The sequence below is a fragment of the Cryptotermes secundus genome, unplaced genomic scaffold (genome assembly GCF_002891405.2).
Source record: "Cryptotermes secundus unplaced genomic scaffold, Csec_1.0 scaffold5, whole genome shotgun sequence".
NCBI lineage: Eukaryota > Metazoa > Arthropoda > Insecta > Blattodea > Kalotermitidae > Cryptotermes > Cryptotermes secundus.
The window spans coordinates 1,260,739-1,287,000 of NW_019724742.1; the positions used below are offsets into that span (position 1 = coordinate 1,260,739).

A 26,262-nucleotide genomic window follows, 5' to 3' on the forward strand; every position below is an offset into this window, starting at 1 on the left:
ACGCTGTACGACAGAGTAGCGTGTTATTATCCTACGTACCATTTGGGGTGTTTTTAATTTTATCATATGTATCGTCACTCGGACAGTACTTAAAAAAACACGATCATTAATCATTTTAGGTCCGAATGGCAGAATTGTTGCAGCTATGTATGAATACCAGGCCACTACAGGGCAATCAATCTTTGCAAATTTGCACTGTTAACTTATTCCAGGGACAGAGTTCATCTTGAGGAGATTGTAGTCTCGCGGTTGTTAAGAATTTTCTCGTCTTTTATGAAACTCGAACGTTCATTATCACGGTGACAAGACGTCGCAATTGGACACAATCTTGGACCAATTAGCAACATATAATTTTTCTCATACCCGATTTCTTGGACATCCACCGGCTTCCGATCTGTGCCTACGTCATCAAAGTGGTATCCTCCATTCAGGTTTCCCAACCAGAACTTTGTTAGCATTTATGATATCTCCTGTGTGCAGACTACGTACTCTTCCAATATAATCATCATTTTCATCATCAGAATGCTACTGAATGAGTGAAAATTACGCAAATCACCATTATGCAATTTTTCGTGCCTCCGTTAATGTTCCTACTTTTCGGTTTCTTGCTGTAGGTAATCAAACTCACAGGTCTTGTGTGAAAGTGTGTAGTGGGGGAGACATAAGCTCTTGATAATTTGTGTGATGGAAAAATTCGGATAATTCGAAGAATTCGTAGAATTTGAAGGCCACGCCTTTTGTAGATTGATAAGCATTTAAAATTTGGACGTCATGAAGCTATGACTGCTAGACATGCGAAATTCTGCCCGGAAGTAAATCACTGACATTTCTACAATCGTCATACAGACGTGACTTAGCAACGAACTCACTTGAGCAGGGTGTCTGCCTGAGAGGCCTGTAGTCACTCAGCGCTTTAAGAATTTCCGATACGTTTATGAAACTAGAAGAGTAATTACTTTATTTATAAGAGCTCCTAGATGGATCCTATGCAGAGCCAAATGAATCGAGTTCAGATCCTACATCCTATTTATTTACGATCCATATTAATGTAATCCTTTCACATAGGTCTCCTCAAATAGTCTTTATCCCTTTATGTTTTACATTTTACATTCAATTTTTATTTCCCTCATACGTGCTGCTTACCCCGACCAACCCATCTTATCCATGGCGTTTATTTGCTAGCAGTTACAAATATGGCGAGGGTGAAAAACTTTTACGTCGCGTCCAAAATATTATTATAGTGGGTATATCTTACTTATTTACTTACTGACCCACTGACTCACGGAACTGAGTCCTTCTGGAGGAACCGCCAATTCTGCAGCTTCTCAAGAATTTCCCAGCATTTTATGGAACCCGAAGGTTCATTACCGTGTTCGTAAGAGCCCTCCACTTGTCCCTATCCTGAGCCAGATGAATCCAATCCTACCATCCCGTCCTATCTCTCTAAGATCCATTTTAATATTGTCTACTCACCCACGCCTTGATCTTCCCATTGGACTCTTTCCTTCTGGCTTTCCCACCGATATCCTCTATGCATTCCTCGTCTCCCCCATTCGTGCTACATTCCCTGCCAACCTCATTCTCTCTGACTTGATCACTCTAATTTTACTTGGAGAAGATTACAATTTATGAAGCTCCTCATTTGGTTCAATAGACATGACAATTATTAATTGCTGTCGTCACCAAACGCGTTGAAGAAAGCCTATTTGAAGGAGCCTAGTTCTCATACGTGACACCCGGAATCTAGGGTTTCGTTGACTTCTTGCATTCAGATTTTCTGAAACTGTAGTTTAGTTGGTTGCCTTCCGCGGAACTGACCCGTCCCAAAGTCAGAATTAGTACGAACACAGTGAATTCCTAATACGAGTAAAGTCTACGCTCTGTTTTCGTGTGCTTCAATCCGAAGCAATACGCCGTTTCATGTGTGAACCAGCGGGAGGTTTGTTTACTAACCCCTACTTTGTTTTCTACGAACTAACTTTAGCAATTGTTAATAATCCTATGAAACTTCAACAGCCATGACATCACTCTAAATTTCATATTCTTAGTCACAAAAAGAAAAAAAAAGAAAAAGAAAAAAAAAAAGGAAACCCAAGCAAACTTCTCTCGAAAATTAATAAACAATGCAGTTCACAGACTTAGCGTAAGTTAAAAATAGCTGGAACTTAGCGTTTGGCCCATTGCCCCATTATGCGCACGGTATCATGGCGTCTGTGCGTGTGTTTGTCCCTACTACTATTGCAAGAGGCTGACGGATTCTCATGAAACTTAGCATATGCATCATGCCGCCGATGGCTACTTGTACATTTCAGGCATACATTTCAACCCCTTACCATCATTGTGGCTGCCGCCCGATGTTCTGGGGTGGAAACGATTTATCGTCGCTTAACGTAGATTTATTTCACTGTCTGTGGCAGTAGACCTCGAAAACTATGGCGGTTTATTGAAATTACTTTCGCGTTGTACTCTACTATAGAAACAGTGTGTAGAGACCACTGCGCTGTGTGTCTACGTCTTTGAGTTTGTCTCGCCCTGCCCAGAGTTCGAGCCAGTTCACTGTTTCAACGAAATGTGATATGAGAACCGATCCATTGGAGGCCATTCCAACGCCATATTTACTAGTCGCCTACAACCAGGATAACACGGCGAATGAGCGAAATTGTGAAGTGAGATCGCCACTTAATACAGGGCCCAAATATGAGACTTTTGCTGAGAACGTACGTGTATTTTGTTGAATATGCAATAAGAACATGGCGCCCATACGAATATTTTTAAGCTTTCGGTTTGAAGGCAGTAACCAGTAATGAATCATTAGTACTATGAATTTTAAATTTGATATAGAGATAGGTTATTAACACACCTATACGCTATATATGATTTATTCTAAATCTACAATTACGACCATTGCGACATTGCGAAATTTGAGGTGACATCAGACAAACCAACGTTTCGGGACTGAACTCTGTGTCCACCAACAGGTGAGAAGCTTACTCAGTTGGGCCCAGACGACAGCGCTACCCCCGAACCAGAATCAGGACATGCATAATGTCCACAAAAGCCAATAATTGTATTAATCTACCATCGCTAAAAGTTTTTGATACTCACTTCACTTCGAATTTGCCGGTACATGTGTGCAGCATACACATCCATATCCGCGGCGATTTTAAACGTAAGTGTCCTCTACTTCTGACGACTTGTAGGGCGTAGATAGGTAGCAACGTTTCGGAGAAGCATTCTACCTCCATCTTCAGGGTTGGAAGAAGGAGGCAGCACGTTATTTAAAATGTATGTAATAATATCCCAGATTTTACGACATCAAAATCTAGCGAATTCTTCAGACCCATATCCAGAAGCAGAGCCCACGTATTTGTAAAAGAATAATGGCTTATAATGTAAGCTACCGGAGAAGTTCATGGAGGTAGGCCTAGGCCCACTGGGGCTGTAGTGCCAAGGAAAGAAATTTAAGCTACATTAAGCTCCGTTGGCATATGTAAAGACCTATGCACCATTCAACCGAGGCCATATGCTGTACATGTACCCGTGTGAATTAGTTAGGTCTACTTGTTCCGTGTGTGTAATAAACTTGGACTCTTATTTTTAGAAATGAACAGCAAGTGTAGGCATTTGAGTACAAAGGTCTGAGCAGAATAATTAAACCTAAGATAAAACTCGTGGTAGGCTGGGCTGGAGAGGAGTATAGATTGCTATGTTCATTATCTGGTTAATGTTATAGGCGTCACTTTTGTTAGAAAAATGTTTGCCTGTAATCACCCGCCCGGGTTGAACCTCAGGTGTGCTGCACGTAATGCACGGACATGTGTGTGTGTGTGTCTTCCTTCTTTCGAAAAGTTTACGGGTGCAATCAGACGGTTTCCAGAAAGATTACGGCCTCTAGAAAGCATTAGTTAAGCATTTACTACGATAGCTTAGATTTAAATGGTGATTAAGAAACGGAGTAAACGGTAAAGTTGTTCAGTGTTTAACTAATTAAGCACTACATCATGATGGCGTATGGGGGAGTGGATGTATAGATCCACATTTTATTGACCTAGGCTCTAGTTGGAGGTGTGTGGTCAGCTTCACGTCTCTGCCGCTTTACACCCGGGGTGAGGACCCCCGGTACCCATTATATAGGAGACGGGGTGGATCTCAGAGCCGGTCTGGATGACGTGGAGAAGAAAAAATTTTGACCCCACCGGGACTCGAACTCCGACCCATCGGTTGTCGAGTCCATAATCAGTCGCTATACCGGCTGAGCTATCCCGGCTCCCATGTAACGGAATAGGGAGGGGGAACAGGAAGTACACTGTGACACCAGAAGCTGAGTCACTTGAGTAAGGTAAGCATCTGCAACAGTCGCCTTTACTGGCTAAAGCACTTACATTATTAGTTATGTGGTTGCGGCATTCTGAAGTGTCTGCACCCAGTGTTTAGTTTTGTGGCAGGAGCATTGTCGATGTAGGTTTAACTTTTGTCTTTGCAATTGTCGTCTGCTTTGAATTGAGTGGTCTGTTTGTAACGCTGAGACCGCCTCCGTGGTCTAGTGATCAGAGTTCATGGCTACAGATCGAGAGGTCCCGGGTTCCATTCCCGGAGCTACCAGATTTTCTGAGAAGTAGTGGGTCTGGAACGGGGTCCGCTCAGCCTCGTGAGGATAACTGAGGAGCTATTTCAAGGAAATAGCGGCTGCCGTCTAGAAAACCGAAATTAGCGGCCGTGGGGATCCGTTGACCACATGACACCCTCTATCCGCTAAAGTTGACACTACGAGTAACTTCGCCGACAAGCGGCGGTCGTTCGGTCGGTGTAGTTCGCTTGCGGACTACAGTCCACGGAGTTTGTTTTGTATTTGTAACACTGTCTACCGAATTAAAGTAAACTTAATCTTAAGGATATTTGCTATAAACCACTTAGAAGTCAGTTCAGTAGCCTTTAACATGACTCACGGATTGCAGGATTTTAGCTTCAGACGAAAGAATGGCAAGAGTGTCCTTAATTCCGACTTTGCTACATATATTTATGTCATCAGTTGTACAGTTACCATACTTCTGTTTAATCTCATATTACCAATCATCAATTTAACACATTGCTTGCGATTTTTGACAGGTAATAAGGTAAATTACTAATCCCAAGTATTTCAATTTTCTTTTTGCTTTTTTAGTTGTGATTTTTTATAACCGAGATAATTCAGAGTTTCCATAAGGATTGTATTTCAGTTGGCGTCTTTTGCGATATCTCATTAATGTTAGTCCACACTTTCTGTAAATTTGCAGCATCCAACGTAAGAAAGACATTTAATTCTGGAATAAGGTTTTCCGTTCCCTATTTCGGAATTTGGATATTACGCCTTAATTCCGAAATTTTTAGAGATTATGTTCTGTTCCGTGTTTTCTCTGATATAGATGATTATACATAAAAAGATGCTTTTCTGACAATGAACAGTTTTTCATATATGTTACAGTTAAAACACGAAACCAATATTAACCAGCAAAAGCTAAAAATTATTGCAGCAGTTAATGGGTATACGAGCCGAGGTTTTCAGACCTAGTATTAACTGCTTTTTGAGTTCGAACTAGCCCCTAATGGATCTCCATTATTTAGACATAGCTGGCGCTGATTTTGTTGTGACGAAAAAATATCTACATTTCTTGTACAAATTTGGTGTTTTTTAAAAAGTAGAAAAAGGAATGGGGGGTTACGTCTGTCCGTTTGTCTCTTTTTCTTTGACGTGGTTTCAGCACTTAAACCGTTGGACACGCAAAGATAAAGCATTTAAAATTAATTAAGTACTTCCCCACAAAATCCTGTGGGATGGAGGAATAGCTCTATGCACTCTTAAAGTCGGCACTAAATGTAAGTGACCGGCCGAATAAGTCTAGGGGTATTAACGCTGCAGAGAAGAGATTCCAGGAATCGAACATCTGTTCCTCTGTCGTTAAGCCTCAGCATAATATCTTCACCGAAGATGCTTCTTCGATTCCCGTAGGCCAGTGTGTCACACAAACAGTTCCCAATGACGTCCTTTGCAGTATATTAAGCTTGGTCGTGGCTATTTTACGAATCGGTAAAACAAAAAATACACACACACACACACACACACATATATATATAAAAGTATATTAGATTTTAGAGGGTTCTGACGATGGTGTATAACACTCAGAATTACTGGGTTTTGGACTTTGTCCGTTGAGGATGGAAACACGTCCAGTTTCCGAAACGGTGTGTCCTCTAGTTTTTATAATAAAGGTCGATGGACAAAATCCAAAAACACAGTAATTCTGAACACAAAACATAGTGGATAAAACCAGGAAATTTCGAGTTTCAGCAGCTTAATGAAGCACAATATTGTATTACAGAAAAACCTTTTAGAGGACGTGTGGGATGCAAGGACAAGTGCAAACCGTGGGTTGTATTGGGTGCGTGGGGGGAGGAGGAATTTATCGCCCTGTCGGCATCCGGACTATGTAGCTTTGGATCATGAATTAGAAAGTCCTGGAAACAAGTGGTGGAAATATTTCGACTTATTTGTAGGGACTGAGTAAAACCACAAAATCTCAGTCTGGATATCCGGTTTGTCGGCCGATATTCCAAAAGAACATAACTGGAATACAGGTCTATAGAATTGCCGCTAGACCAACCAGGCAGCTGACTTAGCCTTTGAAATTGGTATGACTAAAACCTTGTATTGTAATATGTAGCTAAACTGTAATAGGCCTGTATCTCTATACTGTCATTACCCTATTGTAATTTGATGGCATACTTCCTTCAGAAAGCCTACAGAGTGTATGCAGATAAACAGAGTCAGGTTACTTACTTACTTACTTACGGAGCTGAGCCCTTCTTGAGGAGCCGCCAATTCTGCAGTTATTCAAGAATTCTAAGCATTTTTTGGAACCCGAAAATTCATTACCGTGTTCACAAGAGCCTTCCACTGGTCCCTACCCTGAGCCAGAGCAATGCAATCCATTCCATCACATCCTATCTCTCTAAGATCCATTTTAATATTGTCCTCCCATATACACTTTGTTCTTCCCAGCTGTCTCTTTCCTTCTAGCAGAGTCAGGTAGTAGAAAGAACTGAAAGACTGTTCCCCAGTATCCTCTGTGTATGCTGCTGATGAATATAAGGTTGCAAGAGAGTGAGGCAGTGTGCGTACCGCGCAAGGAGTAATTCTTGCAGCTGTAAACCAAAAAGAAGCGAATTCGCCATCGCTTGCAGCCGATATTTTGTTTCCTTGTATTTCGTTGACACCTTACGTGAGAACAGTCGCGTTCTGCCGATTGCAGTGACCGCGCGGTCTAGGGCATGAACTGTTTCCGTCCACTCAGATACTGAGATTGTGGGGTTGAAACCCACTCGATGCATGGATGTGCGTTTATTCTGTGTTTATGTTGCCCTGGGTGTAGGTAGCGGCCTTGCTACGGGCTGATCCCTCTATCCAAGGAGACTGTGTAAAAGATTAGGAAACTGAAAAATAGGCCAAGGTCAAACAAAGGGCTGTAGAGTCATAGGCAGGTAACCATATTCTCAGTTTTCTTTGTTTATCTTGCTCGTGCTTCAGCCATTTTCTCTGGGTTCTTTTCACGCCAATTCTATAATTGGACGACAGACTGTCGAAACAGAACTCTAATATCAGTAAACAAACAGATAACTGAATTGTTTTGATTACTGCAGCTCAGTCGGTATAACTACGGGCTGCAGGCTAGATGGCCTTGACTCGATTCCCGGCAGGGGTAAGAAATTTCTCTCTACTCCACGGCGTCCATGTTGCATCTGGAGCCCACCCGATCCCCAATACAGTGGGAGCCTGAGGCTGTTTCCCCGGGGTATAACGACAGGAGCGTGAAGCTAATCCCTCACCTCCATCTAGCGCCAACGTCAGGAATGGTAGAGGTAGAACTCCAGCCCCTAAACGTCTTCATGGCGTGATGCTTAACTACACACAGGACAACTTTATTGCTACTATAGGACTAAGATGTGTGTCATCCTAAAGACTATAGGTCTGTATATTTTGACATAATAAATTACTGACCTAGACATAGAGCAGTTTTAAAAAGAAGCTGTAAGTCTTGCCAAAGGTGTTCAAGCATTGAAATTAGCCAGGCGTATCTTAGCAGGGGTGTAACATACAAACACAGTCCACCTGTTCAGTTATTGTCTGTCAGTCTAACAACTCGCACAACGGGTGATGGTATGCAGTCGAATCACTAGGATAGACGAGTCCTCTGTTCAGAGAGGTGGAGTAGGCCAGTCTGCTGTCTGGCTTGGGGCACAGCAAATCGGCTGCCAATGTTTGTAGACATAGGCTTAATCAAATATACAGAACAACAAGAACAATGAATAACGGGACAGCAAGAGATACACAGATACAATTTTATAAAACCATGGCGGTACCTATACTTATATATGGAACTGAAATTTGGGCTGTAACAAACGTCAGGATGTAAAAATTTAAGCTGCAGAAATGAAAATCCATGAGGAGTGTAGACAAGGAAGGGCCAAGTAAGAAATGCTGGATATAGGGAATAACTTAATATCCTTAATTAAAAAAAAAACCCTGGCCTGTAGTCCACAAGCGAACTATACCGACCGAGCGACCTCCGCTTGTCGGCGAAGTTAGTTCCAACTTTTGCGGATAGAGGGTGTCGCGTGGTCAGCGCAACAGATCCTCGCGACCGTTAATCTCGGTTTTCTAGACCGAAGCCGCTATTTCCTTGAAACAGCTCCTCAATTATCACCACGAGGCTGAGTGGACCCCCATGCGTCTTCATGGCGCAGTGCTTAATAATGTAAGCACAGGGACAAATTTACCTTACCCAAAGGTAGTAGTAGCAGTAGTGGTGCTGGTAGTGGTAGTAGCAGCGATGTTGTCAGCCAACTTTAATGCACCCATCAGAAGTTTGCAGCTCTGTGTAATATTCTGGTACGGGGTTCCTGTCGAACCATAACAATTATGCATACCGCTTGCTTGAACACTAACTAACACATTGTTTCTCCCGCAGAGTTGATCTGCGCCTTTCATTTCGTTCTTAGGTTACAGCAGGACTGACTGACTGACTGACTGACTGACTGACAGCTAAACATGTAATAGAGAAGCCGTGTTTTCCTGACGTTAAGAAGAAACTTTTGTAACATTTTTAGATTACATTCTCCCTGTAAGCTATTTTAGTTTTTATGTATCAGTCCTTGTCTCTTCTCCAGCTACTATAAACCGCACTGCCTCATCCATAGACCTGCTGCCTCGTGGCCCTGTCCTTTAGCCTCAGGCTCAGAAGTAAATTTTAAATTTCAGGAAAATATACATATCAACTTTCCCCCCATAAACAAATATTTTTCTTTCATAATATATCTTCAGGCCGATCAACATTAACGCACAGTATAAGGCATGAAATATCTACGCCCGTTCAAACACTTGGGTCACGGGTTCGAATCCAACTCGAGGAAAGGATATCCGACTACGTTTATTATGTGTTTGTGTTGTCCCATGCAGATATCGGCCTTGCGACGGGCTGATCCCCCATTCAAGGGGTCCTACTCTCTCTCTCTCTCTCTATATATATATATACAAGTTGCTCTACAGACCTTTGTTCCACCTTGGCCACTTTTTCAGGTTTTTAATCCTGTACACAATCGGTATGACTCCTTGGACGGGGATCAGCCCGTCGCAAGGCCGATACCTACGCACAGAACAACACAAACACAGAATAAATGCACAGAGACATCCATTCCTTCAGTGGGATTCGAACCCACAAACCCAGTATTCGAGCGAGCGAAGACAGTTCATGCCTTAGATCGCGCGGCCACTGTGACCGGCTGAGAATTCCTGGTAGCTGTCAGATTCAGTTTAATGGGCACAGAACTGAGAGCATAATCAGTTAAGATAGAAGAGAGAGAGTAAATTTGCAGACTTTTACATTTTTCTCCACTGCATCAAAATGTTAAATTATTTGTTTCTAAAACTAAGCCGAATTAGTATTCAGATGAGACAATGATCTGCTGTCAGATATTCTACCAAACGTAAACCAACCTTCACTTTATGAAGAGTTAAGCAGCCTATCTCCGACCTAAGATTCTTCACAGGGACAGCCGGAATAGGAAACAAAATTGCTTACAGTTGCGTAGCAATGCTCAGTAAGCCAGAAAGGGCACCCACGTCATCAGCCTCCTAAGGTAGGCCGCACACCGGCATGCGTCAAGACATATAACAGTCAAGGCACGATGTCTGCAACATGACGCAAAGAAAGGAGCACAATTTAAACGAATGAGATTATGAAAACCGCCGCACACCGGTCTGAGTCATGATGCTGACGTCAGCTCCATGCTGACGAATCACGAGTGAAGTAAGTTTGCGTCTTTTGTCTCATGTCTTGATGCAGTTTTGGTGTGCGGCAGCCCTACATGTAGCACATATGCATCTAATTTCCTTATATATTACGTGAATTGTTCAGTATAGGGTGTCTAACCTGGAGCTGGAGAGAAGTCTGGCCTCCCAGTGAGCCCCGTTTCGAATCCTTGATCATTACAGAGATTATAATTGGCCCGATGATTCAAAGTGTGTTTACTTGCAAGTATTTCTAGCTCAAGTAGTGGACTTACCATTACTGCTATAAATTCTATGAATACCAAGGCTCCTGAAGTGCCGTAGCTGCTCAACCATGCCTTGAATTTCATGAGTCGAGCACTTCGCAAACAGCCGTTTGTCGGTGGTAGTTAATCCCATCTGTGTCGGACTTGTCATGATCTGAAAGTTGTACCAGCGTTGAAAAGTACCTGGTTTAAAATCTGATCGTAAAGCCAGCTCATTTAGCAGAAATTTTAAATAAGAGAGTAGACAATGGAGAATATCACTGCACGTAACTTGATTAAGATAAAACAAGAAGTTCAGGGAAGAGCTAATCGCCTGCTTTCCTTTCACTAAAATTTCCATGTATGATCTGATACACCTAGAGAAAACTTCAGTAAGCACGCGTAAGTCAGTAAAACGATAAAATTTAGAGGCTGCAGTGTTGGTATTACTGACCGGAGGAATTCATTACGTACGCCATTGAGATGACCATGGGTGGCATGATGTACATACCAAGTTTTATGGAGATCGATTCTGGCATTGGTGTAATATTAAGGTTCTTACCTCAGTTTTGGTGTTACTAAAGAGAGGGACTGGATCTATGAAGCACACTATTTTTTTTTTTTCAAAATAAGGGAAGTACGCTAAAAAGGTGTCCATGAACCTAATTAAGCGTGTGGGAGAGTGGAGATATAGGTCCACACATTCTTGCTTGCGGCACGACACGGAGGAGAATGTTGTTTAAACATCAGCACCCCTCTCACCCGGGGGGGGGGTTGATTCTACGACACAAAAACCGGACAGAAGGCTACGTAAGCTCTGTAACCGGTCTGGATATAGCGACGGAAAAATATCCCGATTGGGAATCGAAATCCAGACTTTCAACTACACTAAACTGACTAAACAGTGTTATCACAGAACTGGGTATCCTTTCGAACCGGTGACTCGATAGGCCAATTCGTATTCTGAGGATAGCGAACTCTGAGATAGGAAGACGCACTGGGTAAGATTTTCGGAAGGGGTAGGCATGAAACGTTATCAAGTTTCAGTGGGAAAATCTCTTGACCATGTACTGTGTTGAGAAGGGAAGGGACTGCATGGAAACATTTAGATCGCTTTAGGGGGCGAATGTAACTGTTTCCAGATTATGTCCAGTGAAGACTTGGGGCTTTAACGGCGTTGAAGCTTCTGGGTTTACCGTCGGAAAATCACAACTGAGTTTACACACGACTTTTAATGCGATGAAGATTTTCAAGAGAAACGACTAGGTGTGAAGAATGAAGTACGTTGGACCCATACGGACAAGAATGGCAATCACCCGACAGCATCTGAGGTAGGATTTGAGGTTCTCACAGCGGTGAGTTTGAAGACATCGGTCGAAGCAGTCAAAATAATTAAAGCACTTCTCTCAATGTCAGCTCACTATATATACCCAGTATAAATTTGGTAACAGTGAGTGAAAGCTTAGAAGTCAGGCAATGTTTCTTTACCATAGCAACGAACTATGGTGAGTTAACATGTTCTGTGAAATCAGGTTAAATATAGGTCACGAATGGGAGGGCAGTCTTTTCTGTCTAATGAGGAATACCTTTCTAGCCTGTAAACAGTATGATTCCTGTATATTTTATTTTCAGTTTTCCATTTTTATCAAGGGACCGTATGTAAGTAAAGTTTATTCGCATATGCCTCATGTTAATTCCAAGCACAGCCAGCAATAGTCACATATATATCAGTTGCTGGGGAATAACTAGCTAAACACGTTCTCGCGAAGAAAAATTCTTGGCCAACGATAGAAAAAGGGCTTTCCATTGTCAGGCAACGGACCTGTAAACAACCTTCAGCAGGGTGCGTTACAACAATAACAGACGTCTATTGCTAGGCAAGAAGCAGTAAACAAGTTTCATCAAAAATAGAGACCGTATTTTCTATGTGGTCCGTGCTCTTATCCTAATACAAAAAAAAATGTATACACACGACGATGGTTGAAAATTTTAACATAAAATTGAAAAAAAATATAATGATAAATATTTAAAAAAATATGCAGCATAAGGATAGATCTTCGAAAATATTATGCTTATTGATAAAACAGTCAAGATATGCATTTGCATTAATATCCTGTCCATACTTTTAGACATTTGGACCCACGAACTGCGAAATAAAGAACGAGCCTATGTCTCAGATACAGAGACGACACGTGTGTGGTATGGGCACCCGGTTACACTGATTTCAATGACATCAGTAGCCTTGGATCCTCTATTCAGTCCACTACGGAAAGAGGATCGAAACCGTTCTATCTTTTCTGGACGTGCTAATGTCCAAGAAGTGTCCCATCGTGTCCACAGAAGTCTACAGGAAGCAAGATCGCACTAAACAGTGTCCTTTCGCATCCAAGCTTTCACGACGTGCAAACAGAGGGCATGACCGCGTCTTGTATAAAGGGAAATTGTTTGCGGAGAAGGGCACGGTATCTTGCATGATGCGTGTATCAGGCATGACCTGGCACTCGGTGGTTATCCTCAGGCTTTAATTATTACTGCTATTAAGAAGACAAGAAGGAATGTCGGCCTGATATAAATGGAACGCATCTTGGCACTGACGTCATCCTCTTTGCTAAGGCCCACAGCGAATGCAGTTTTCAAAACAGAAAATATTCTTCACACGTCGCATTTGTGTTACTAAAGACGGTGACTTTGGACAGTACAGTTTTCCTTGTTGTAAAGTCGTGTAGTTCGGAGAGGGACACTTTCTTACGTTGGTTTCTTGCCTGGACTCTGAAGATACAGGCGATATATACCCACGAAAGTGCACACTGATGAACCCAGAGGACCATACTATACATAATGTTTGTAACCTTCCTGTAAATATCGGATCTCACAGGGATGGTGAGGACGAGATATATAGTGTCCACAGCACCCTCTGCCAGTGTGGATGGTGAAGCGGACAGAGTGTTGGGATTCGTCGCAAGGAACACAGATATAATCCCAAAGAGGATCAGATAGGCCAAAAAGTAGTTTAAAGTGGGCAAGATAAGGGACAGTACAAGTTGGGATAGAGCCAGGGTTTTACAAATTTAGAAAGTTAATAGTAAAGAAGCGAAGAAGTCAGCAAATTGTAATGCTCTTAGGTTTCACCTAGTTCTCTCTATTATTTGGGGAGTGTTTTAGTAAAATATCAATTTCTTCTGTGTCGTATTTCCGGTTTGGTTGCATCTTATAGCCTGAAATTTTATCAATTTTCTATCCCGAGTTCATTAATGGCCGTCACCACAATCTCCCGATTTCAAGTGTCTGTAGTAACTAATGGATTTTATCCCTAATAATAGTAGGATTTAAATTTAGTTTCCTTTCAGTTTCGGGGCGCGTAGTAGCGTAGTTGGTTGAGGCACTATTCTACAAGCCGGAAGGTCGCGGGTTCAAGTCCTGATGAGGTCACTGGATTTTTTTCAATTGACCTAATCCTTCCAGCTGCACTATGGCCCTGGGGTCGACTCAGCCTCTAACAGAAATGAGTTCAAGGAATATTCTTGGGGATAAAGGGCGACCGGCGTGTAAGGCTGACAACTTTATCCCCTTCTGTGAGCCGATTGTCTAGAAAATGTGGGACCCTCAACATCTCACAACCCCATGGGCCTCCACGGCCTGTTACTTTTACCTTTTTTCCCCCTTGCAGATTCTGTCAAAGTTCTTATTGTCTTTATTTACCTTCCGCTGTTGTATCTCGTTCTTGAACTTCTTCATAGTGATTGTCTTGTGGACTTGAACTTTCTGAAACTGTAGGCAATTCGAGATTGCGGCGCTTGTAAACCCCCATATAAACATCTGCCGCACATTCTGGACAACTTTAGTCAACAATACGATTCTGGTTGCAATCAGAGTTTACAAGCGTGGGACCTAGACCTGCATAGTGTCATGACTTGTGACGTAAGAGCGTAAAACGGCAGACAATTCTTATATTACTGCGTTACATTTGAGGCTGTCACCGCGGTTCCTCTGGGATATGATGCCGTGTATTCTGGTATATTTACATACGTGTTGCGACGTTTTGGAGGAATAAACTTTCTGCATCTTCGTAGTTTAATCCTGAATATGGAGGTAATACGTTCCCCCGAAACGTCAACAAACACCTGAAAGTCTACAAGGGGTCACATTCTGTACCGCAGTACCCCTTACTATGTTTACAGAAGTATAAGAGAAAGAGGGTCCGCGGCTCTCGCTTCGCCTAACGTTCATACACGACACGCACCATACAGCGCAGAAATGGAAAGTTATGAGAGGATGTGGTTGCGGTCTGCGTTAAAGGACGTCACAAACTTTCGCCTAAAGGAATGGGAAAAATAATGACCTTACTCATGCTACAAATTTTATGTTTTTGGATATTATCCATCGTCTTGCCTTTATCTAAAAATCATCCTGTTTATTTTCCAAGACACTACGTTTCGGAGACTGGATTGTGTCTCCGTCTTTAGGTAAAACCTACTCAGTTGGGCACAATTGATAGAGCTAGTCCCTATCTCCGGAAACAGAATCCAGTCTCCGAAACGTTGTGTTTTGAAAAATAAACAGGACGGTTTTTAGATAGAGACAAGTCGATAGATAATGTCCGGAAACAGAATATTTGTGCTGATGTACCGTCGGCACAAATGTTTAGGTCTTATTTCCTCATGGTAGGCGGTCTTTGGGCAGAGTTCCGATCTGGGAACCTGCAGAAACAGAAGCAAGGCTACTCAGCACTACCAAAAACGGGATGCAGGTTCTTTGTAAAGTTTCCCAGTTTACGAAACCTGCAGATTCATTGCAGTTTCCACAAAAGCCCTCTTTTCGATTCTAGTAGGAATCATTTCAACATAGTTCGTATTGGCACGTATAAGGGTGTTGGCGTGACTGATAACAATGGCTTCTAAATTAGTTGATTGAATTTATTGGATTGATTTACGGTTACACTCAATTCTGACAGCTTACAATCAATGACTGTCCTCTACTTGCTCCATTCTTTGCTGGACCACAAGCAGCTTCTCTTTCACGGTGTCGAGGGACGAACGAAGAATTCCTGCTCGCACCTTGAACTGCATTGAACTACGTCTATCTCAAGAATGCCTCCAGAATTTCAAGCCAAAGTTACTTTACGACCGACGGTCAGTCGGCCAGTCTGTTTTGGAAAAAGCACCCACCTGGAGCTTACCACCAGATTTCTATTACCGTCAGACAGTTGTGGGTTTGTTGATGTGGGGTGCATTTTCTGACGGGTCTGTTGTTTACAATTGCTGCTGGCCCTCGCCAACGCAGTCCTACTCGGGTCCAAGTCCCGTTGGACTCTCGACCATATTTTATTGCCTCAAATTCGAGATATCCCTTTTCGTCGCCTCTTACGACTCGCAGGGCTAGGGTGGAGGTATTCGACCCGCCTCCACACGGGATCCTCCCGAATTCACGAATCCACTTGCTTTTATTACTGTCACGCGGTCCTGGCAAATAACATTATGTCCAAGGGTTCCATTCTGCTCTTCTGCGTTGTGTCAGAAACCATGTACTCATTTCCTAGCAACCGTTTCGTTTCTAAACGTTTACATCTTGTAACCTTTATAACGATAACAGGAACGTTGCTGAGCAACTGACGTCTCGCTTTGATTCCACTATTCTGGCTTTCAACCGTCACGTCGCAGTATCCTTAAACACAATCCCTTTAAGATACTTTTTAATATTATCCCCGTCTGTGTCTAGAAACGATCTCTTCGCTTCGGGTTTTATGGCCAGATATTTGTATGATTTAATATCGCCCCCACGCGTGCTGCATGCTCCGCAAATCTCATCACCCTGATGATTTGTAAGTGAAAGTATGAGCCGTGAAGCTCTTGAAATTTATTTTTTCTTTCCGTCTTGCGTCATTTCCTCTATCTTAGGAGGGAATGTTCTCCTTAGCGCCTTATCTCAGACACCCTCAGTCTTCGTTGTCCCCTTTGAGACGGGGTTTACCTTTCATGTCCATGTAAAGAAACATGTCAAGTTAAAACCATAACACGAGCCTTCATGTGTGCTATATATCGCTCTGTTTACTCTCGTCTTACTTGTTGGAATGTCTCGGAGTCCGTGGCCGTGTAACTCAAATTCATCCCCCCCGTAAGACAGTTAGTACTCGTCCTGTGGGAACTGGTCCAAACGCTGATTGCATACTTTCACGGATCCGACCACACACGACCTTCGGACAATTTCGAGAGTGGCCAGTACGTCCCGCGTGTGGTTTGATGACGGATTTATGAATTTCTGATATTTGCTTTATCTAATTTTAGGTATTTGCAAAATATACGTTCTTCATGTATATATGCGATAACACGTTCCTTCTGTAAACTGGACAGCCGCTGCCTCAGGTTCAGCCTGAAATCGGTTCACTCACAAATATCTTACTGGCTTTTAGGAATGGCGCATGCGTCGTATAGTTAGAAGCCCCCCACGCCAAAGGGCATACAGTTTCATAAGATGAGCTTCCACTGAGGACGTTCCTGTAACCGTAACCGTCTGCCAGGTGTGGCAGCTCAGTCTCAGAGTTGATTTTTTAAACATTTTTCTGTTCCAATTCTTTTAGGCAGACTTGCTCCTTTTAACGACCGTCTCAAGACTCTCTCGTAATGGTAGCTAGACCTCGTTATATTGCCTCGGCACGGACCCCACGTAAAACACCTCTTCCAACAGTTACTCCACTGTGGCGTGCGTGTCTGTTGCGGCGATCACGTGACGGCTACTTAGTCATTGACTAGCAACGGACGTGTTTGCGGAGCCGGTCCTTAGCAACGGCTGTCTCTGTTGGCTTCATAATTGTGACTTTCAGCAGACATGCTCGCATTTTCTCTCTTGAATTTCTTCTTGAGGTGACCATCACGTTCTGCCATATTCTGCATGAAACTGGTTTCACGCCAAACTGCATGAAAGTACCTATGTTGTTTCGCCAGTAATTAGCGAATGCAGACTCATAGGCCAGAAATCAGGGAGTAAGCCGGTTCTGCCATCTGCAGACAGACTAGATAAGGTGGCATGCCCAAAATAGGACGCATCAAAATTCTCTGCTTTCTCGAACAAATTACAGGAAACCTTGAACATACCCTTGAGTGAAGTTTAATGTATCGCTGTTTTCCTTTCATCTACATTTATATAGTTTTTTCTATGTCATTTCCGCTTATCTTTTCTAATTTCTTTGTATCGTATTTACATAATGTGTATTTTTTCCCGTATCACCTTCGCCTTTGTGTGCATTTCCTTCGCTTATCATTCCACTTCAGTTTTTATGTACTACCTTTCTCGCATCCCTTTCGTTTTATCGTATTTGCTTATCGTATCGTTTCTGCATGAATCGTCTTCACCCATCTCATCACTGTAATTGTTGTCCTCCTCGCTTATATAATCTCTTTTGCTGATATCGTCTTTACAAATCATCAGCTTCTGTCCACCCAGTTTTCTTCTGTTTTGCTAAAAGCTAGACGCGCAGTTCTTCACTAAGTATTCTCAGTGAAGGGAGACAATCAGAAATAGCTCGGCGAAATGCTAGACAAAGAATATATAGCTAGTTTTACACTACTTCATGTTTAAAAATAGTCTTATAGTCCAGTTTGATGTGCATGAAACACAAGATGGCAACTGTTCTATAAAACGTTGATTGGCCACAGTCACTGTTCTTGTAAATGTCATTCACAAGACACTTGTTTTTGTTTCAGGCGTCGTTTTTCGTGTGCTATATGTAGGAACACTCCTCTTGCAAAGATTACGTCAGTTTTTGAATTGTTTGTTTCTGTTTTAAAACGACCGGCAGTTATGTTAGGAATCCTGCGGCTTATTTATAAGACTGAAGCATTTCTATAAGAACATTCATATCCTAAATATACAGTAAGTAGAGTGTCACAGTAAATCTAAGTTTAATACTGGACATAAGTTCAAAATTTTCTTGAATGTCAGAAGTGTACCTCATAAATATGACCAAATCACATATGCCATACAAGAAACCAGACTTGTTCTTTGACACCTGAAGCATCCTGAAGGCTCCATTGCTAAGTCCTTCGCTAAAGGCGACATCAGTCTGCCCCAAGTGTGAGAATTCTGAGCTCAGAACGTCATTTAGACAACATTTATACAGACTTAAGAAAAATAAATTTAAATCCTTGGGGTTTCTTTCCTGATTCTCCCTATCCCTCGCTCAGTTAGTTGTTCCTTCTTCAAACTTTTCCTCTCCCACTTAGTTTGCATAACCTTACCCTTTCCATTCATAAACATCCTTCGGATCCTTTCATCGGCTGGTATTAACATCGTTTTCACATTTTATTTTTTTATCTGTTCATAGTTATGGGCTTAAATATAAAATGTAAACTATAACATCAATTGCTCCCAGTAATTATCGTCCAGGTTTCTTCAGTAATTTTACTTTTCTCTGCTATGAAAACATTTAAGTATTTCAAAATTCTGACCTCATCAAAAACATAGCCTTCTGTTTTCGAATACTGTATAAGGTCGTCTTCTTTTTCATTCATTTCTAGCCTAGCCTTTAATGATCCTTGAAACACTGAGAGTTATTATTATGAAAATTTAAAGACAGCTGCAGAAATTATGTTTGAGAAATTAACACGATCTAAAGGTAAATTGTCACTGTGCTTAGCTAATTAAGCATTACGCCATGAAGGCGTGTGGGGGAGTGGATGTACAGATCCATATTTTTTTATTTCTGCATTAGTTGAAAGTGGGTGGTCAGCTATACGCTCCGGCCGCTTTACCACCGTGGAAAGAGCCCCCCGTACCAATTGAATAGGAGGTTGATTGGACCCCAGAGACGGTCTTCATGACGTAGAGAACATTTTTGACCCTACCGGGACTCTAAATCTGATCCCTCGGTCGTCCAGCCCGTAGCCATTCACTATACCAACTGAGCTACCTTGCTGCTTTCTTCCAAGCCATGTATAATTCAATTCTCAATATTCATCATACCATTCACGGCTCTATTGCATAGTCTAACCTACTTACTTATGGAGCTGAGCCCTTCTTGAGGAGGAGCGAATTCTGCAGCTACTCAAGAATTTCCCAGCATTTTATGGAACCCGACGGTTCATTACCGTGTTCACAAGAGCCCTCCAATGGTCTCTATCCTGAGCCAGATCAATCCAATCCATACCATCCCATTCTATCTCTCTGAAATCCATTTTAATACTGTCCACACACCTACGCCTTGGTCTTCCCAGTGGTCTCTTTCCTTCTGGCTTTCCTACCAATATCCTACACGTATATGCATTCCTCTTCTCCCCCGTTCGTGCTATATGCCCTGTCCACCTCATCCTCCTTGACTTGATCATTAAAATTATACTTGGAGAAGAGTACAAGTTATGAAGCTCCTCATTATGCAGTTTTCTCCAACCTCCTGTCACTTCATCCCTCTTCGGTCTAAATATTCTCCTCAACACCCTGTCGTCAAACACCCTCAGTCTCATATCCATTTTCTTTAGGCCAGGTTGTTTATCCAGAGAATCCCTCCAGGTCCGAGGCTTTTTGAACATTTTCGTAACAAGCTTTTTTTATTGTGAGTTGTTAGCCCTACTCCCAAGCTGTAGGACCACCCCGTGTCGTCTGTCAGCCACTGCTTATTCAATATATTCGCAGCTTCCCTCCCATTACGTGGGTATCTACCGAAATTGCCATTATTATCCTGTATTTAGCGTTCGAGCTTTATAAGGAGAACGTATTGAACCTGTAAACAATAATATTGTAGTATACACAACGAGTGAGACTGTTTTCTGTTGCCTCTCCAACTGACATTACAATAATGATAAAATAATCTTGCTTCAGTGCCTGTTCTTAATTTCCGGGGATTTGGGAGAGATTTCGGAAAAGGCATTCGGTCGTGAAATTTGAATGGAGAAGATCAGATTCGCCGCGCATATGCACAAAGTTCTGCAGAAGTTTAAGGCGGGTAGGCGTACAGAAATGGAAGACGCACGAAAGTTGTCCAGTAAGCATATTTCCCTGGGTCATAAAAATTATATGAGAAGTCATTACAAAGCTATAAATGCTGCTATTTATTCAACTGAAGTATCTTTATATTTTAGTACAATCCCCGAGGACCCTGACGCATGCGTCCTACTTTGGAAGGAGTTTAAACATTCTGTCGCGGTAGAGATCGCAACTATTCGCTACGATCGTTTCCATTTCTCGGTCTTTGCAGAATCGGCGACGTCCGAAGTTCTGCCATTTCTTTCATGTTACCGTGCTCCTACCCCTACCTACAGAAAAACAAATGCTTGATTAAGACAGACGTGACGATCTAGAGGGAGTCTACTTAGTGAACATCTGTCTTACTTATTTCCTCTGTTTTTATTCGAGGACGAATTAAGCAGGTTAGAATGGAACATAGACTGAGGGTGTTTGAGAACAGGGTGTTGAGGAGAATATTTAGACCGAAGAGGGATGAAGTGACAGGAGGTTGGAGAAAACTGCATAATGAGGAGCTTCATAACTTGTACTCTTCTCCAAGTATAATTAGAATGATCAAGTCAAGGAGGATGAGGTGGCAGGGTATATAGCACCAATTGCGAGATGACGACTGCGCATACAATATTGGAGGAAAAACTAGAAGGCAAGAGACTACTGGGAAGATCAAGTCGTAAGTGGGTGGGCAATATTAAAATTCATCTTAGAGGGATAGGATGGGATGGAAAGGATTTGATTAATCTGGTTCATGATAGGGATCAATGGAGGGCTCTTGTGAACACGGTAATGAACCTTCGGGTTCCATAGAATGCTGGGAAATTCTTGACTAGCTGCAGAATTGGTGGCTTCATAAGAAGTGCTCAGCTCCACGGGTGAGTTTCCATGTATTTATTCCTGTTGCCTTGTCTAAAAATATTTATTTTTCTTATGTGTACAATAAGAGTAATTAATGAAATCATTATTATTTAATTCTTTTTAAATTTAATATGGAGCTATAAGTTTAGCTTCTCCTCAGTTTGTATCACTATTGAGTAACAATGGATGGTTGAGGTGAGCGCAGTATTTGCAAGAGAAGGGCTCATCATAGGGACCTCTGAAGTTACAGAATATTGCTTCACACATTAACCACATTTTATTTTAAGTAACTTGAAAATCGTAAATTTCATCATTAATTTATATCCTTTTTCTACTGAAAGCATATGTTGCGTTTATGCTAAGCGCTGTTAAAATCTTGTTCACTGGCAATACTTAAGCGTCTTTGTCATTTCTATCTGTAACTACATCTTGGGTGTAATAATATTAATTAATCGCCTACGCACTGCTAAGTAGGCGCTGCTTATATAAAATAAGAACAAATATTTTTGCAATTTAAATTATGATAACTGACCTGTGAACACCTCTTGTATTGGTAGTTTTGGCCTTGTGTGAGTATAGAAATTATTTTCATAGGGGGCACAAACTGAGCCTGGGCCCCCGAAACATCAATATGCTAGTAGTCTAAACCTCCTGCAAACCAGTGGGTACAGGTTCTTTTCCATGGAGATAAGTTGCCGCACTGTGAATATTATCACCCAACCATCTCTTGTGGATGACAAGAATATGTGGAGATTTGCATCCACTTTCCCTCTACGCCTTCACAACGTGGTACCTTTTTCCGAGGCTTGAAAAATAATGGCTGTGGAGGAGAGAATAACAGTAGACCATGCCCTCGATTGCGTATCAGCTATCGAAGAAGTTGGCCATCAGCCATAAATATCTTTGTATATTTTGCTGGCCCGTTCAAAGAAACACCTGGCAAACATTGCCCAACTAAAATGAGCGGGATACGCTGTAAACTGTGAAATTGTTAGAGACCATTATCATAATTCAACATATATATATAGTCACAGCGCATAGACAAATATATGGACCACAGCAGTGCATGTCCGAAGTACTGTTGACGAAGAACGTCGTCAGACACAGGATAACCAGGTATGGTATTTATATTTTTGAGCAAAGTAAGTTTTACAAAAAGGTATACAACCTGTATGGAAAGGAATTCCGGCGACCGGTGAAGTGAAGTCTTTATTTTATGTGTTGCAGTTACAATAACCTTTGGAGTGTTATCACTGTTCGTAGTTACGAAGTGTTATAGTTACAGTAAGATTGAACGTATTTTAGTTCTGCCCGGTGAATATCCAATAAATCAAATCACAGAGCCAAACCCGCGTCTGAAATCACTAATGCACTTGACAGTATTGTGATGTATACCCGTCTGTTCCTAAGATGCCGCATTTGGCAGTTACTAGCAGCAGAATATCCTGAGAAATAAGAATATGTTTAGTCTGGGTTGTGTGCCAGGTCCATCGGAAGGCGAGAGGAGACAGAACCCAGTCAGGGACAACGGCCCTGGTTACCGACAATGTGTCCTTTGATTTTCTCTTCATTGTTCCTATTGGCTAGATCGCGGATCCGTCTCCTCCCCCTTCAAGTGTATGCCACTTACCACTCTCCTCTCACTAATCCATGGCAACAGGAATGCCTGGATTACTGTAGGCTTCCTGAGCCAACCCATGCTGTTCTGACGTACAGCAAGACACCTGCGTTCTTCTCACATATTTCCACCTCTCTAAGAAGTAGAGAATGCAAACCGTGTTGCACGTACGTATTGCTTTCTCTCAAGTTTGGTTATAGCGCGGAGATGGTTGTCTTCGTTCCCTGTTGCCTGTAGTCGCCTAATGATGTGATTTCGAGTGTCGGGCGCTCGCTCCCATGTTTTGGCAATCAGGTCGCTGGCAGAGGCCATCGGATTGGGGACCGGTGCGCCTACTGCTGCAGCAGCATACGTCCTCCCTGTCGTGGCCAGTTTGGCTGCGGCCGGCTGTACTTGGGGGCTTGGAGTTCTGCTTCCTCCGCAGTAATTCTTTCTTGTCCCAGGCATACCAACTGTAGCCTCTGCTCTGTCCTCTCTACTTATCCAGGCACTCTCGGTGGTAGTGGATACCCCTACATCAGATATTTCTCGGAGGTGCCTGTAGTGAACCCACACGGAACCAAAATGCTGGCAGTTGAAGCACCGGGTTAGACCAGTCTGGCGCCCGCTTTGCTTCAGGTTTCATTTCGATTTTGCGTAGGGAGGTTGCAGTGAAGATCTGGCAACGCTCCAGAGTCTCAGGGAAGAGGGGCAGGGAGTATGCAATTGCAGGGTGACTGTGAATTGGAAAGAACGTAGAAAGGGTCGATCCTTCAACTCCCTAGGAGTGACAGAGAAACTAGTAGTCAGAACATTTTTCCTCGGACTAAATTAGACACCTGGATTTTTCGAATGCCTCACAGGAGTACTAACTACCCGACCGTGATTTTTGTTACGTCTGTAAGAGATTTTCCTGTAGCGATTTTAAACTATTGTCACGATCATTTTGGAATCATCGAAATGGTGCTTGTAAATTAAAGGGTTATAAAATAGTGCGGCAACTCACTTTGTACGTGACCAGCAAAGTGTCGGACCAGAGATGGAGCACCAAATTTTAAGACCGAAAACATGGTAACTTGCTGCATGGTCAGGGCTCTCACGCGCTTCACGGGTCTCTGATAAATGGGCATGGAACAACGGTGGAATGTTGATTAGCGGGAGAAATTCGAAGGCGCTCGGAATAAACCTGGTTCATCGTTACTTCGTTCACCGAAAATCCCACATGTAATCACTCTGGATTGAACCCGAAACTTCGCATTCAGAAGCCAGAATCGTGTAACGTGAATTGCTGTACGATCTTGCCAAGAAAGGAAGTGTTTCAGTGTTGCAGACAGGCTCGTTCGACGTTTCTACCTGCATTCATTCTTTCAGCAATGGCTCAAGAGCCCTTTATTGGACCCTAGCCTCTTCTTCAGTTTCGTAATCTTTTCTACACAGATGGAAGTACTCCTTGCACTAGTGATCAGTCCGTAGCATGGCCGCTACCTGCTCACAGAGCACAAACAGAATAAACGCACACAGACATCCATGCCTCTAGTGGAATTCGAACGCACATTCGAGCGAGCGAAGACAGTTCATGTTTTAGACCGCGCGGCCACTGTGATCAGCTCGCAATGCCTTACTCGACAGAAATGGGAGGGCCCTGAGAACCGAGTCCGCCAATTAGGTTCTCGTGGTTTCGGTAGCTGCAAAGTTCAGATTTTAACTTACTGTAAGCCTAAAACCCAAATAAAACTTCACTACTTGTTGTGCCTGCATAGCCGTGTGTCGTGCACTTTGGTTGCAGGTCTTAGGAAGCTGAAATTTGGCAATTTATGAGATAATGTCATAAGGGGATTTCCTAAGTACCACATACATATTTTGTTAGGAGATTTCAATGCCAAAGTAGGGAGGGAAGACATTTTCAAACCAACGAGTGGGAATGAGAGTTTACACAAAATTAGTAATGATAATGGAGTTAGAGTAGTAAACTTTGCCACATCCAAGAATCTTATTGTCAAAAGTACAATGTTCCCACATCGTAACATACATAAATTTACTTGGACATCTCCCGATGAGAAGACGCACAACCAAACTGGCCATATTTTGATAGATAGGAGATGACATTCAAGTATACTTAATGTCCGATCGTTCAGGGCAGCACATTATGATACTGACCACTGCCGGGTGGTGACTAAAGTTAGGGAGAGACTGGCAGTGAGTAAACAAACAACGCACAGAATTCATATGGAGAGGTTCAGTCTCGAAAAATTAAACGAGGTAGAGGGTAAGGAGCAGTATCGTGTTGAAATCTCAAGTGGGTCGGCAGTTTTGGGAAACTTAGACACTAAGGTGGATGTTAATACAGCTTAGGAAACTATTAGAGAGAATGTAAAAATTTATGCCAAAGAGAGTCCATACGCAGGTGCGCCTTAGGCATAGCTGTTTATTCGGTGTTATGCGACGGTACTAGTCACGTGTGGTCTGCAAACTCGGTCACTCTCTTCTCTTGCTTCTGTGGCAACACATTTGGCACCTACGTCTCGTGGACAGTGCAAATGGACGACGTTTCTTCATGCTTCGTCACTCCTATAACCGCGGTTTACTTATTGACAATATATATACACGTATATAAGGGAGTCGGATGGTAAGGTGGTAGATGAATGATGAATTGGGATGGATTCGGAAGCGTTGTGAGACGTCGAGGCTCCCACATTATCTAGACAATCGGCTCACAGATGGCGGTAAGGTTGTCAGCCTTACTCATTTACCGGCCCCTACCGTGACCATTACGGCGTTGTTAACGTTATTTTCAGTTACAAATATATTCAAGCTGACATAATCTCCCTAAGACAACGTGAGTGTTATAAATACAGGCGGATTGAATCTCCCTTCTTATGATCCGCTACACGGCTGAACATTGCAGCATCTTGCATCGGTTGCGGAGGGAACGTGCACTGGCCATGAAGGCACACCTCGTGGCCCTCACGGATAAGGTGCTGCACTGTTCTTCTGTCTTCTGATCCGCACAACGGCCGCATTCGCATATAATTGGCATAATTTCCTTTTCTTCGTTATTTTCACCTTCAGATGTTTGCCTGAGGAGACACTGTAATTCCTCACCGCTTCTCATTCGTTAGTTTTGTATGTTTAATCGCTGCAGTCTTAACGCACGAAACATAACTGCGGCGCCTGATGCTCTTTCACAAATTATTCCCCATCGTACTATTACCTCTGGACGTTATCTGCCATTTTTATTGCGAAGGAGGCTTTCTTTAGCACAGAATGTAACGATTTAAATCGGTGAATTATCGCTT

The 26,262-nt window shown here is 42.5% G+C and overlaps 1 protein-coding gene across 1 annotated transcript in view; it reads left to right on the forward strand.

Annotated features, from left to right (window-relative positions):
- The window catches only part of LOC111862663, an 86,330-nt gene that overhangs the window by 5,209 nt on the left and 54,859 nt on the right, over positions 1-26,262 (forward strand). The gene's annotated exons all lie outside the window — the stretch shown is intronic.